The sequence below is a fragment of the Typopeltis vanoorti genome, chromosome 21 (genome assembly GCF_054136105.1).
Source record: "Typopeltis vanoorti isolate ZY-2024b chromosome 21, IOZ_Tvanoo_1.0, whole genome shotgun sequence".
Taxonomy (NCBI): Eukaryota; Metazoa; Arthropoda; class Arachnida; order Uropygi; family Thelyphonidae; genus Typopeltis; species Typopeltis vanoorti.
Window position 1 is genome coordinate 83,373,082 of NC_143569.1, and position 6,000 is coordinate 83,379,081.

The 6,000-nt window shown below is 34.7% G+C and overlaps 1 protein-coding gene across 1 annotated transcript in view; it reads right to left on the reverse strand.

Annotated features, from left to right (window-relative positions):
• Window positions 1–5,570, reverse strand: part of Bcs1 (mitochondrial chaperone BCS1) — a 71,972-nt gene extending 66,402 nt beyond the window's left edge. Inside the window, exon 1 of the mRNA XM_090410906.1 lies at window positions 5,443–5,570. The gene's annotated coding sequence lies outside the window, so the exon portion shown is untranslated. The remainder of the gene's footprint in view (window positions 1–5,442) is intronic.
• Window positions 5,571–6,000: the final 430 nt, after the last annotated feature.

Genomic DNA, 6,000 nt, shown 5'->3' on the forward strand with positions numbered 1-6,000 from the left:
TATTTGTCGTAAAGTGAAGATCTGATCCTGACAGCCTCTATTTGGCCTGAATCCAGCTTGTTCTTCACCAAGCTTTTCTTCCACAATTCTTCTCAACCGTTTCTCAAGTATACTCGCATAGATCTTGCCAGGAACACTCAGTAGGGAAATACCTCTGTAATTCTCACATTCAGTTTTATTTCCCTTTTTATATATGGGTACTATGAGAGCTTTACTCCAATCATCGGGAATTCGTCCATCAGTCCAGGCTTTCTGAACTATGCAGTGCAGCCACTGTAAGACTTTTATACCACCATACTTCAGCATTTCTGGTCGAATATCATCTACTCCTGCTGCCTTTCCACATTTCAAGCCTTTGATGGCTTTTTATACTTCAAGTATGGATATGTATTCCTGACTGCATGCCTGGTCAGTGTTTTTTTATCACTGTGCTGTCATCACTGCTTGTTTCATTTAGCAGTTTTTCAAAGTACTTACTCCATACTTCAAGGATATCTTTTTCTCCTGTTTTCATTTCACCTTTATCATCTCTAATTCCTTTTACAGCACTCTTTCCTCCATTCCTAAGCTTCTTCAACAACCTCCAGAATATTTTGCCACCTTCTTGATATTTATTTTCTATATTCTTGCCAAAGTCCTCCCATGACTTTTGTTTAGCTAGTTTTACACACTGTTTAGCTTTCTTACATTTGTCTCAGTATTCTGTAAGAGTAAAAGCTGACTTATTTGCCAGGAACTTTTGATATGCTTTCTTCTTTTCCTTCACTGCCTCTTTAACTTCCTGTGTCCACCAGGGAGTTCTGATTTTTTTATCCTTGCACACAACCTCACCACATGCCTCTCTGGCAGAATCAATCAATGTTTCCTTCAGAGTTTGCCACTGAATCTCCAAGGTTTGATTCCTGTTCTCAAACTCTTTCATTTTCTTTTCAATAATATTTCTGTATTTTAGTCTACAGTTCATATCTGAGAGCTGCTCAACTTTTATTCGCTTTAAAACTTTCTTACATGTTATTCCTTTCAATATGAAATTTAATTTTATCCTGCTCAAGACTAAATAGTGATCACTTCCAATTTCAAATCCTCTGTACCCTCTGGTGTCCTGCACCAGGGAGAAAACATCACTATCAACAATAACATAGTCAATGAGACTTTTCTTATTCCTAGCCTCTTCTCTCCATGTGAATTTGTGCACATTTTTATGTTGGAACATGGTGTTAGTAATAACCAGTCCATGTCCTGAGCAGAAATCCAACAGATATTTGCCATTATTATTAGCTTTGCTCTTTTCTCCAAATTTTCCCAAAATATTTTTGTATGTCTCACAATCATTTCCTACTCTACTATTTAGATCCCCAACAAGGACCAACTTTTCCTTTTTCATTGTGTCAGTTGCTTTTTCTAAAGCCTCAAAAAATTCCTCCACTTCTACCTTAGTAGAACCTTCTGTGGGACCATAGGCACAAATAAGTCTCATTGTCCAGTTCCCCATTCTCATATTTGCCCACATTACTCTACTTGAGACTGACTGCCATTCAAGAAGATTAGCCTCATATTTTGTGTTGAATACTATGGCTACTCCTTCTTTTCCTTGATTGTCATTGCCTGAATATAACATTTTGTATTTATTGCTCAGAAAGATCTCACCAGTTTTGGTCTTTTTTGTTTCAGTCACCCCTATTATGTCGATCTGGTACTTATCTAATTACTCAGCTAGCTCCATTTCTTTGCCATTCAGGCTTCTTACGTTGATAGTACCGATCTTTAACTCTGGTGATGTTGAGTTGGGGTTTGTTTTCAGATTTGTTCCAGTAGCTGACTTTTCGCTGTTCGCCCTGGTTCCCTGGCGAAAACAACGGGGGCCTTGTTTAACCGGGCGATATCATTTTGTATTTATTGCTCAGAAAGATCTCACCAGTTTTGGTCTTTTTTGTTTCAGTCACCCCTATTATGTCGATCTGGTACTTATCTAATTACTCAGCTAGCTCCATTTCTTTGCCATTCAGGCTTCTTACGTTGATAGTACCGATCTTTAACTCTGGTGATGTTGAGTTGGGGTTTGTTTTCAGATTTGTTCCAGTAGCTGACTTTTCGCTGTTCGCCCTGGTTCCCTGGCGAAAACAACGGGGGCCTTGTTTAACCGGGCGACGCCCCAGCCGGCATGAAATTTTGTCATGTTGTACCATCATTTTTTATTTTGGTTTAACCAATAAGAATACAATTTGGTCGGATAAATCCCAAATTGCCAGCCCATCCTCGTTCGTTCAGTATCAAAGTAGATACCCAACAGGGTGCACCACGAGAAGGTGAGGATTGGACATTAGGTCAGAAGCCCTGGTTGGTTCTCCGCATTCCTTTAAAGGCTATGTGGAGGTCTCCTCTCAGTTATACAGCTTTGACCCTTACGCACCCCATAAGTTATATAGTCTAAAACATAAGAACCGATGAGCATTCCTTATATCCATTTCAATTTCACAGGCTGTACTTTGAATCCCACAATGGGAATATATTTGAAGATGACAGATGATAATGGTAGATGATGAAATGATGTTGAAAACAGCATATGACTTTCATTTTCACTGTCAACATGAGACTACCATCCTGCTTACCAGATGCTGTGGCTTGAAAAATAATCATGTTTGATCTTCAGTTCAGATTACAATTCCCAAATTATTTAACCTTCAGTTCCATTCAAAAGATTACTAGCCTTTCAGCACAGAATTATAATAAAGGCTCAAATATTTTTTCTATAACTTTTGAAGAAATTAGGGACTTGGGAGTGTTAGTAGATTGAGAGTTGAAGTTCAGAGAGCATATTGCCGAGGTGGCCAAGATAGCTCATAGGATTACTTGGTTATTGAAGAACACACTAACATGCAGAGATAAAGAAGTTGTTATTCCTCTTTATAAGGTGTTGATACATCCACATCTGGATTACTGTGCTCAGGTGTCTGGTCACCTGGATTCCTTGGAGATGAGGAAGTGATAGAAAAGATTCAGAGGCAAGTGACCAAGTTGATGAGTGGTATAAAGAATGCTCCCTACATTGATAGACTGAAAGTTTGTTGATTACAGAGGTTGGTTGATAAGCAGAGAAGAGGAGATATGATAGAAACATTTAAGTTATTAAAAGGTTGATGCAGGGAAAATATTTCAACAGTGGGATAATGGTGAAAGAATAAGAGGTCATTCCTAGAAATTAAGAGCGTGGTTAACAAGGGTGTGAGGACTAGAGAGTGGCAGATGAATGGAATGCACTGCCTGACCCAGTTGTAAGTGCTTCATCTGTAAATGAGTTCAAGAAGAGGTATGATAGATATTGTGCAGATAGTTTGGGTGTCCTGTGATGCATCTTCTGCCTCCATGGAGATGCCCATATAATGATAATAATAATTCCCCTATTAACTGCCTTCCTTCTACATGTTGAACAGCATCATTTACACAATTATGATATAAATAATTATTCTTCCTCTTGTTTTCCACACAACAAAAGAATTCTCTTGATTATCTTTCACCAGACTGGCCAAACATCTCCTCTAATGCTGCATTTTTTTTCTTTCTTTACTGTGTTCACAATCTTTATAGAATGCACTTTATACTCTTCGTGCATCTTATCACTATCAACTGTCATGTGCTTCATAATTTCATCTTTTCCTGATTGATTTTTACTGCTAATCCATTTCACTCCTAATTTATTCAATTAACTCTTGTATACAATTGTGCATATAAATATATATAATCTATATTTATTGATAAAAGATATTGATAAACTCATCAGGAGTGGTTACTGCTGATGTATACCTTTTTTAATTTTCAGTGGATTTTTAAAATGCTTTATATGCATTATAATTTATAATGCTATATATATATATATCCAGTTCTGTGATATTTGACTTTTATTATTAATAGTGCTAATGAAGGCAGATAGGCAAAACTTCTTAGTGAGATTATTTTTGAGCAACCCATTATTTAGCACGTAATAATCTGTGGAAACATTGTATTTTAAAAGACACTTCTAATAAGAAATAAAGATGTCAATTTAATAAAGATGCAACAAGTAGCTACAATAAATTGCCTAATGAAATAAAGTCTGCAGCATCAAGATACACTTTTAGAAAAAGATTGAGAGATCACCTCATGGGATTAAATAATGGTGACTTTTATTTTAAGTGCATATTATAGAAAATTACTCTAAATATATAGTTGAGACATATATATTATGTCTCAATTATATTTTGTATGTATATGTGTGTTCTCATAGCTACAGCCATTTAATTTTAGTGACTGCATCACCTACATGGGAATTTTTATAGTAACCAGCATGGCTACAACCCTTGATTACATACACTGTACATTTCCATCTAATCTATTTATATTTTCTGTCCTTTATTCTTAAGTCTTTTTTTATATTACTTTTTATTATCTATTATTATCACTTGTATTTGTTTTGAATACTCCTGGCATCTAATGTGTAATATCTTCATCTGCAATACTTCTACAGTGTTAATAATAATAATAAATAAATCTTTGGTGGTAAAGGATTTTCGTTGTTCAGTAGGCAAGCATTTTCTGAAAAGACACCAGGTATTCAGAGCTAAGGTTCGCCTGTTATTTAACTCTGGACCTTCACATTGGGTCTATGGATTGAGATGGTAAATTTAACCATTATATTCAGTTACTTAAATATATAAATAAAGAGCCAACTGGCTTCATTTCGACGATATAAACATTATTTAAATTAAGGGAATGTTAGATCCCACATTGTTTTAAAACCGAATAAGAAACTCAAGGATTGCAATCAGTTTCATGCCGAATATAATATAAAAAACTATAATTATGTCTCAATTTTCGCCGATACTTTTATAGTTTTTTATACTATATTCGGCATGAAACTCTCTGATTCCAATCCTTGAGTTTCTTATTCGGTTTTAAAACAATGTGGGATCTAATATCCCTTTAATTCAAATAACATTATATTCAGTTTCCATACTATATTCCTATCAGACAGTCATGATTTTTATAATCTTAGACACTGCCCTTTCCCTGGTCATTTTTATCCACAGTACTTTTCAGACATACATGTATATACATACATATTATATTTTATGTCGGCTACTATATGACACTGATATATTAGCGTATATGTGTGCGTGCAGATGCACACAACATCATCTGTACAATCTTGAAAGTGAGATGAAACACAACTCGGGATTTCACGAATTATTATTTCATAAAAATATACATGTAATATTAATATTCGTTTCTTATATCTGAAACATTGTGATCATAGTTACAAAGGATTACTGCATTTAAGAAAAATATGCGACAAATAAATAAACCAGGAAGCTGGATAAACAGAAATGTTCGTGTTAAGGATATCTCCTGAGTATCGTAAACCAAAGTGAATATCAAAACGAAGTGAAGAAATTCGAAGTTTGATACCTTTTATCCTATCAAAAAAGTTTGACAACACACCACTACACGTGCACTCTTATATCAAGGATACAACGTTATCCATTAATCAGCTTAACTTTTTATGCAACTTCTCATAATTTCAAATAAAGTATATGCTATGAAGAAAATGTAGAGCGAACATGTGGTCTGTGGATTACACCACGTGCAGTAACAAACTAGATGAGAGAAAAAAAGAAAAAAAAAAAGAAAGAATATGTATGTGGTCCGTTGATTACACACGTGAAGTAAAAAAATGTGATGAGGAAAAAAAAATCAGCTAACGCCTTTTTATTCCCGAATAGGGAGTGGGCGAGGCCGTTTTAGCCCTATCTAACTTTTATATACTAGCTCGATTTTTCATTACTGCGTATGACACAGTAGTGCAGATATTATTATGTTACAATCAGGATTCTGTGGTCCTCTGTATCATACGTTTATATGTTATAATAATAATAATAATAATAATAATAATAATAATAATAATAATAATAATAATAATAATAATAATAATAATAATAAAAAATCAGCTAACGCCTTTTTATTCCC